Consider the following 9839-nt stretch of genomic DNA (forward strand, 5'->3'; position numbering starts at 1 on the left):
CCTCAATCAGAATTTCAGTCCATTTTAGAGGCCTGCCACTCTTCTGAGAATGGAGAACATTTTGGCCCTCAAAGAACAGCTAGAAAAATTTTAGACTGTGGATTCTGGTGGCCCACTCTTTTTAAGGATGCTGCTACCTTTTGTAAATCATGTCCCCCATGCCAAAGTTTTGGGAATATATCCAAGAGGGGATGAGATGCCCCAACAGATTATGCTTTTCTATGAAATTTTTGATGTTTGGGGCATTGACTTCATGGGTCCATTTCCAAACTCTAGTGGTTACCTTTATATACTATTAGCTATAGATTATGTTTCTAAATAGGTGGAAGCAATTCCTACCCATACTGATGATGCTAACACTGTTGTTTTTTTTGTTAGAAAACATATTATCTGTCGCTTTGGATCACCATGAGAAATCGTGAGTGATCAAGGCACTCACTTCTGTAACAGGAGGTTAGCAGGGTTACTAAAGAAACATGGGATAGTTCACAAAGTGGCAACAACATACCATCCCCAGACCAATGGGCAAGCAGAGGTATCTAACAAAGAAATAAAGCACATTCTGAAGAAGATAGTAAAGCCTCATAGGAAGGACTGGAGCATCAGACTTGTTGATGCGCTCTGGGTGTATCGAACAGCGTATAAGACACCCATTGGGATGAGTCCCTTCCGCTTAGTGTATGAAAAGGCTTGCTACCTTCCAGTAGAGGTGGAACACAAGACTTTCTGGGCTGTGAGAGAGTGCAACATGGAATTTGAGAAAGCTGGTTCTGAAAGGAAGCTGCAACTGGCAGAACTGGAGACCCTTCGACTCGAAGCTTATGATAACTTCAGATTATACAAAGAGAAGGTGAAGGCCATGCATGACAAGCATATCAAAAGAAGAGAGTTCAGACCGGGAGATCTGGTTCTCCTTTACAGCTTTAGGATGAGACTCATGCCAGGCAAGCTAAGATCTAGGTGGGAAGGTCCCTACAGAGTGGAGAAGGCAGAGCCATATGGAGTCTTCCACCTAAGTCATCCTTCATGTTCCAATTTTATCAAGGTCAATGGACATCGCTTAAAGCTTTATCATGGAGAGAAGATGAAGGAACACAAAGAGCTAGAGGTCTTCCTCTTGGAGGACCCACCAATAGAAGCAGAATGAGCTTGAAGACCGTCCAACTTAAGGACCTAAAAGCAAAATGCTAGATGGGAAACAACCCACCATGGTATATTCTTTCTTTTTTGTTCTTAGTTTTATTTTATTTTATTTTTATTCGTGTTCATTCATAATTTTTGCATAGTCATATGCATTCTGCATTTTGCATTCTTCATAAAAAAAAGAGAATAAGTGGCAACAAGTTACGTGGGAGCAATGCAAAAAGTGTGCCAATCACACAAGCATCACCACGTGCACGCGTGCGCGTCATTTGAACATTTGGCACCTCACGCGTACGTGTCAATGACGCGCACGCGTGACCTTGGAAAATCGACGAAAAAGGGTGTCAGGCCGAAAGTTGTGCTGGCCTGGTGTGGGAACTGTGCCCATGGCACAAAGTCACTCACGCGTACGTGTCCCTGACACGTGCGCGTCATTTTCAAATTCTGCACATTCACGCGTATGCGTCAATGACGTGCACGCGTCGTATGAAATTTTGGCACACATCTCGATAGAAACAGAGAGTTGTGCACGCGCAAGGCTGCCTTCGTGCCAGTAGCACAAACACGGTCACACGTACGCGTAACCGACGCCTACGCGTCGCCTCCTCAATTGCGCTACCCACGCGTTCGCGTGGAGCACGCGTGCGCGTCACTCGCGCAACACCACCAGATCCCTGTGCCGCCACTTTTCTTATATTGTCTTTTCCAATCCTAATTTCTTTCTTCTTTCTTCTTTCTTTTTCTTCTTTCTTCTTTATTCTCCATTCTTTTTCTCCTTCTTCTTTCTTTATTCTTTTCTTCTTCTTCCCCCATTCCATCATATTTTCTTCTCCTCACCTCCTCTTTTACATCTCTTTGTCACCTCCTTCTCAAGGTTCTTCCTTTCAATTTTTTTTCTCTCCTTATTATTTAATTATTTTTGCATTATTTTACTTGGTGTTAGAAATTCAATTGGGTGATTATTTTCTTCTATTATTACTTGTGGATTATTAAGGAGTTGTTTGGCAATTATCACGAATTATTTTGGGTTACTTGCATGTTTAAATTTAATACTCTCAATAACATATTTACCATGCATACTAAGTGTTTGTGAAAAATCCCGTATGGCATTGTGAACTTTTAATTATTCTATCCTTCTACTATAATGCCTATTTTTCACAAAACCCTTCCAATATTTTATTAATTGAATATAATTGTCAATACAAACGTGATTGTTAGTTTGTTACATTTGATAATCAAATTAAGAAATTAATGCTTGATCTATGTTACTCATGCCTTTGCCAGCATGCCAATAAACATCTTACATCTAATTGTCTTAATTTATCATGCTATATTTCCATTGATGTCCTGATTACATGTAGTCGTGACCATGTGTTAACGACATCCTTCTTTACCTTGGCATTGATTATCACTTGTACTGTCCTCCTCCTTGCTTTAACCCTTGGTTTTACATGTTACTTTCCTTTTCCCTTTTCAGGATGGCCACCAAGAAAGGTAAAGAGAAAGCTGCTCCCAAACCACCGGCAAGGAGAGGAACAAAAAGAGCGCTAGCTGCAGAACCATCCTCAATAGCAGTCAAACCGACAACAAAGAGGGTCAAGAGGATCATCAAGGTTAATGAAACAGAGAAAGCCTTTCCAACAAGGGACACTGCGTGGTTCACTAACCGCTACTGTGAGTAGATGTTTCCCATCTTGGCTGAGCGGAACTACAACAATGAGCACCTACTCATCCTCCCTACCCACATTGTTGATTTTGTAGAACCCTGGATTGAGCGCAGATAATGGGGATTCTTACGGAGACAGCCACGACAGGTTAACCTTTCATGGGTAGTTGATTATATTCCAATTTTCACATGCCAACCGTGCAGTCTATCTATGTCCGTCAGAAGCAAGTCCTTATTTCCGAAGAGGCTATTCAGCAAGCTTTAGATCTTCTCCCTGCTCCAGAAGGATTGGACGCATATCAAGAAGCCTCCTTCAAGCGCCAGATATACCAATTTGACTGGGACACCGTCCTCAGAGTCATAGCACAACCTAGTAGGAGATGGATCTATGGATACCATCGATCCCGACCTAAGGGCATATTGGCTTCAGCACTCACCTTGGAGGCTCGAGTATGGGCACAGATTATGTCCTATTACGTCTTTCTGAGTACTCACGAGTCCTCCTTCACTGCAGATATGGCTATTCTCCTCTGGTGTATCCTTACAGACCAGCCTCTCAACTTACCAAGACACCTCCGGCATGCCATGGGACACGTACAAATTGTGGGCAACCTACCCTTCTCCGCCTTGGTTTCAGATCTAGTCTCAGCAGCCGGAGTCTCCTACAGAGCTGGGGACACCAAGGCCATAATTCCACGGGATGATCAATACGTCCCTAACGGGAAATACATCAGACCCCCAGCAGCCACTACCAGCCAAACTGCAGATCTGGCTGGAGATATTCCTTCTCCTTCCACATCACAAGCACCTTTAACAAATCAACTACTCCTTCAGATACTTCAGAGGTTGGACCGGCTTGACCGGCAGGCAAAGCGAAGGGAGCACCATAACAAGCACCGATTTACATACCTCAAGGAGCTGATTGTTGGCAACCACCCACCTGAAGAAGAACCAGACACTCAGGACTCCACTTTATCCACTAGCACAAGAAGCCATGTCAATCCTAACTGTGGAGATGCTGCTACCAGCCCCCCTTTTGTTCCTGACTGATGGTACCGAGGATGGTGCCAAGCTTTAAGTGTGGGGAGGGTCGGTCAGTACCTGACTTTCGGAGGTAATCTCTTTTTCTTAACACCAATAGGTTATTTTTCTTTTGTTAGATAGAATAGATTGCATAATTGTTTGCATGTATGTTTGCTTGGTTAAAATAATAAATTTCTTTTCAAGACTTTATTTTATAATGTTTCACTAATTTAAATTAAAACTTTTTTGTTAAACTTGTTTGAAGACTGTAAATTGGAACATGAATGACAGCTAAGAACACACAACCCAGTGAGATTTTTTAGCCTAATTGTATGGTTACATCATCTAACCATGAGATTTTATTCTTGTGTGTTTTCTTCTCTATAATTGTAATCTTTACTTTGTTCTTTTCTATATGTCCAATGTTTAATGTGTTTATATGCATGCATATGATTGAGGCCATTATTTGATTACTAGTTCACTTATCCCAAATAGCCTACCCCTTTAATTACCTTTGTTAGCCACTTTGAGCTTTTTGATCCCCATTTATTCTGTAAGTTTACTACATCACTAGCCTTAAGTGGAAAAACAATTAATTACCACAGTTGAATCCTTGGTTAGCTTAAGATAGAGATCGTGTATCAACTAAGTGTGGGAAAACTGTGGGAACATGGGTTAATAGGGAATGCGTTATGGTAAACTATTAGAAATTTGGGTACCTACTCATGTGAGACTAGAAAAATTAAAAATTCATGTGCATTGATAAGTTATGTTTACTTTTCTCTAAAAATATAAAAAAAACCCAAAAATATTTAATAAATAAATAAATAAATAAGGGGACAAAATTACCCCAATGTTAAGTTAATGAAAAATCAATGCATATGTGATAAAATTAAAGAAAAGTTTATGCATGAGTATGAGATGCAAAAATGGGAATTTTGGGTAGCTAGGCATGATTTAAGAAGAATATAGAGTATGTATAGGTGGGAGCTTAGGTTAGTCAAGGATTCAATTTATAGCTCACTTAACCATATATATATACCCTCACATTTACCTTAGCCCCATTACAACCTTGAAAAGACCTCATGATGTTTGCATTGGTACATTAAATATTTGTTGATTGGTTAGGTGAAGAACAAAGTTTAGAAAGCATGACTAGAGAAGACTAGAGTGGATTACCCTATACGCTTGAGTGATTAGAGTACACATACACTACCATTGAGGGTTCAATGCTTAATTCTATGTTCCCTACTTTCATGAGCTGTCTACTTACAAGTCTACTTGTATTTACTGTATGATTTAAATCAGTGATATCTAATTTATGTTTGTCTTGAAGAACTTATTTACTTTTAACCAAGTATACAGAATCATCTTAGCATATAGTTGCATTCATACATAGGTTGCATTTCATGAGTCTTATTTTTCCCTATCTATTCTTTTGATCTCCTTGAGCTAAGCATGAGGATATGCTAATGTTTAAGTGTGGGGAAGTTGATAAACCACTATTTTATGGTTTATCTTGTGCTCAATTGAGTGGTTTTTATCAATTCCTTGCCCACTTATTCATATTATTTACATGATTTTACAATTCTTTCCTAGTTCTGTTCTATGATTGAAAACTTGTTTCCTAAGCCTTTGATTTGTATATTTTAATTCTCCTTTATACCATTCGATGTCATGATCTATGTGTTCAGTGTTTCAGGCTTTGTAAGGCAAGAATGGCTTAGAGGATAGAGAGGAAGCTTGCAGAAATGGAAGGAGCATAAGAAATAAAGGAGACAACCAGCGAGCATCGACGCGCACGCATAGCTCACGCGTGCTGAAGAACTGAAGATTGATGGTTTAGAAGTTATAGTAAAATCTCGTTGCAAGTATAGTTACTAAACCAAGCAATCAACCTTTCTTACAAACATTTTGGTTGTCACAAGTAACAAACCCCTAAATAAATTGATAACCGAGTATTTAAACCTCGGGTCGTCTTCTCAAGGAATTGCAGGGAGGTATGTTCTTATTATTGGTTATGAGTCTTGTAAATTGGGGGTTTTGAAAGTAAGGAAGCAGTATGTTGAATGATAATAAGAATAAAATAAATAACTATAAAATAGACTCTTGGCAAGGTATGAAAACTAAAAGTCCTATCCTGATTATCCTTATCAATTGTAATGAGAATTGGATTTTTCTCCCACTTTGTTAACCTCTAACTATGAAGGTAAGTTAAGTGGATGAATTAATTCTGATTTCTCAAGTCCTAGTCTTTCCTTGGGAAAAGTTAGAGTTATTGGAACCCAAATTAATTCTGGAAGAATTCCAATTTTCAATCAACAATGAGTTTGATAACTCAAGCGTCTCCAATGACTCAACCAAAGCCAAAAGGAAAAAATCTAAATTACTTATATAAATAAAAGAAAGCAATCATAATTCTGAAATACCTCAAGTTGCACTAATAAAGATATCAAATGTAACATGGAAAAGTTCATAAATTAAATTAGAAAAATAAATAAAAGGAACATTGAACCTGTGATCGCAAAAGATGAAATAATCATAAAGTGAAAAGAATCCTAATTCTAAATCCTAAGAGAGAGGAGAGAACCTCTCTCTCTAAAAACTACATCTACTCCTAAAATTGTGAATATGAAAGCTTGATCATGAATGGATGCATTCCCCCACTTTATAGCCTCTAATCTGTGTGTTCTGGGCTGAAAACTGGGTCAAAAGAAGCCCAGAAATCGCTCCCTGCGACTTCTGTTACGTTCAGGTCGCAGGCAAGTGACGCGGAGGCGTCGTCCACGCGTCCGCGCGGATTGAAGTTCGCAGATGCGATGCGGGCGCGTCATTCATGCGTTCGCGTCGCCTAACTTCGGGATAGCTATGGCAAATTATATATCAAAATCGAAGCCCCGGATGTTAGCTTTCCAACGCAAATGGAACCGCGTCGTTTGGACCTCTGCAGCTAAAGTTATAGCCGTTTGAGTGCGAAGAGGTCAGGCTGGACAGCTTAGTAGTTTCTCCAACTTCTTGTATTCCTTCCACTTTTGCATGCTTCCTTTCTATCCTCTGAGCCATTCCTGCCCTGTAATGTCTGAAATCACTTACACACATATCAAGGCATCTAATACTGATAAGAGAGGATTAATATTAGCAATATAAAGGCCAAAGAAGCATGTTTTCAATCATAGCACAAAATCAGGAAGGAAGACATAAAGTATGCGATTAGTGGTTTATCAACCTCCCCACACTTAAACATTAGCATGTCCTCATGCTAAGCTCAAGAGAAGCTATAAAGGTGAAGAGGAGTAGTAGAATGTATGAAATGCAACCTATCTATATGAATACAACTACATGCAAAATGATTCTACCTACTTGGTTAAAAATAAATAAGTTCTCCAAGACAAACATGAATCAGATTTCACTAATTCAAATTATACAATAAAAGACAAGTAAACTTGTAAGAAGATAGCTCATGAAAGCAGGGAACATAGAATCAAGCATTGAACCCTTACTGGTAATGTATATCACTCTAATCTCTCAAGTGTCTAGGGTTAATCACTCTATTCTTCTCTATTCATGCCTTCTAAACCTTGTTCTTCATCTAACCAATCAACAAATATTTAGCATACTAATGCAAACATCATGAGGTCTTTTCAAGTGAGCTATAATATGAATTTTTAATTAGCCTAAGCTCTCACCTAATATACATATACTCTATATACTTTTAAATTCATGCCTAGCTACCCATAATTCCCACTTTTATATGATTCCCATACTCATGTACCAAAATTTTGATATTTCTTTACTTTTATCACATGTGCATTGATCTTTTTATTAACTTAGTATTGAGGTAATTTTGTCCCCTTATTTATTTACTTATTTATTGAATATTTTTGGATTTTTCTCTTTTTTTTTTGTAGAGAAATAAACATAACTTATCAATGCACATGGATTTTCCATTATTTTTCTATTTTGGTTTTTTTTTTCATGAGTAGGTTCCTAAATTCTCAATATTTAAATAAATTAGAAACATGATACATTCCCTTATTAACCCATGTTCCCACAATTTCCCCACACTTAGTTGATGCACAATCTCTATCTTAAGCTAACCAAAGATTCAGTTGGGGTATTTAATTTATTTTTCTGCTTAAGGCTAGTGATGTGGTAAAATATAGAATGAATGGGATTAAAAGGCTCAAGTTGGCTAACAAGGGTGATGTAAAGGGTAGGCTTATTTGGGATAAGTGAGCTAAAATCAAACAATGGCCTCAATCATATGCAAACATGTAAATACACTAAATATTGGACATATAGAATGGAACAAAGCAAATATTGCAATCATAGTGAAGAAAACACACAAGAATAAAAATTTATAGTTAAATAATATAACCATGTAAATAAGCTCAAAATCTCACAGGTTGTGTGTTCTTTGGCTCAAAAACCATATTCCAAATACAACTTCAAACAAGTTTTAACAGAAAAAATTTTTCAATTTAAATTAGTGAAATTTTTCAAAGATAGGGTCTTAAAAGAATTTTATTACTTTAACCAAGTAGTAACTAGATGCATAAAATCAAACAAATATGCAAATACAACAACTAATTTAACAAAAAAAAATTAAACATTGGTGCTAAAATATGAAATGACTAACCCATGGAAGTCGGTATCGACCTCCCCACACTTAAAGATTGCACCGTCCTCGGTGCATGCTAAGATGTGCAGGTGGACGGGCTATTCCAATTGGCGCTTTTCTCCGAAGATTTTGCAGATGGACTTGTCTGTCTCCCCATGTAAACGTCTTCTGGTTCCCTTCCGGGTGGCCATCCTGAAAGAAAAAGGGAAGAAAAGTAACCCAGAAATAGAGATAAGAAAATAAATGAAGTATGGGTGGGTTAATGCCAAATGAAAAGGGTTTCATTTACATGGAAGCTTCAACATGTACGTGAAAAAATAATAGAAGCACATGGCATACTAGTGGTGCAAAATTTGCAACAAAAGAGAGGAAAATGTGGGTAATGCAAGATAGTATAAGTTCATATCAATGCAAGAGAAGTACAAATGTCATAAAAGATTAGCATTGATTTAAATAATGTTACCCAATCAGAATAAAACAAGTCATAAGCACTAAGATAATACCAGAAAAGATATAACAGTTGAATAAGAACATTTGAACACCAATGGTAAAATAATAAATTTAGAAAAGAAAATAAAAATATACAAAATTAAAATGCAATGAATGAAAGTATGCAAATAAATAAAATAAAATAAAAGATAAGAAGAATGAGAAGGGAAAGAAATAAAGTAAGAAAGAAAGAAGAAAGAAGAAAAGATAGAAGAAATTAGGATTAGGGAAGAAAAGATAAGATAATTGGCTGATCTGGATAAGCTGTGCAGCGCAAGCGACGCGGACGCGTGGGGGACGCGGTCGCGCGATTTGCGCTTAAATTAATCGACGCGGTTGCGTCGGTCACGCGGACGCGTGATGCATTTTGTGCTACTGGCACGAGGGCAGCCTCGCGCTCGCACAACTTTCTGTTCAAAATGCATTATTGCCAAATATCAGGGTGACACGGTCGCGTGGTCGACGCGATCGCGTGAATGGTCATGACAGGGATGTGACGTGGACGCGTGAGCCATGCGTCCGTGTGGTAAGGCTGGGCGTTCAGCACCAGTCCAGCACCACTCCAGCATAACTTTCGGCTATGCACCCTTTTCACGTCGATTTTCATGTCACGCGGCCGCGTGGGTGACGCGGTTGTGTGGGAGGCCAAAGTTCCCACATGACGCGGACGCGTCAGCGACACGGTCGCATGGATCAATTTGTGCCAAAGGCACGCCTCCAGCCACGCTCTCGCGTGACTTTCTGTTCGTTTTCTTTTCTTCCCATTGCACTGGTGACGCGGACACGTCAGCGACGCTGCCGCGTCATGTGCGTTTTTTGTTTTTTAATTCTGAAGTATGCAGAATGCAATGCTAATATGAATGTTATGCAAAAACTCCAGGTTCAATACAATAAAAT

This window comes from Arachis hypogaea, chromosome 18 (genome assembly GCF_003086295.3).
Source record: "Arachis hypogaea cultivar Tifrunner chromosome 18, arahy.Tifrunner.gnm2.J5K5, whole genome shotgun sequence".
NCBI classification, from domain to species: Eukaryota; Viridiplantae; Streptophyta; class Magnoliopsida; order Fabales; family Fabaceae; genus Arachis; species Arachis hypogaea.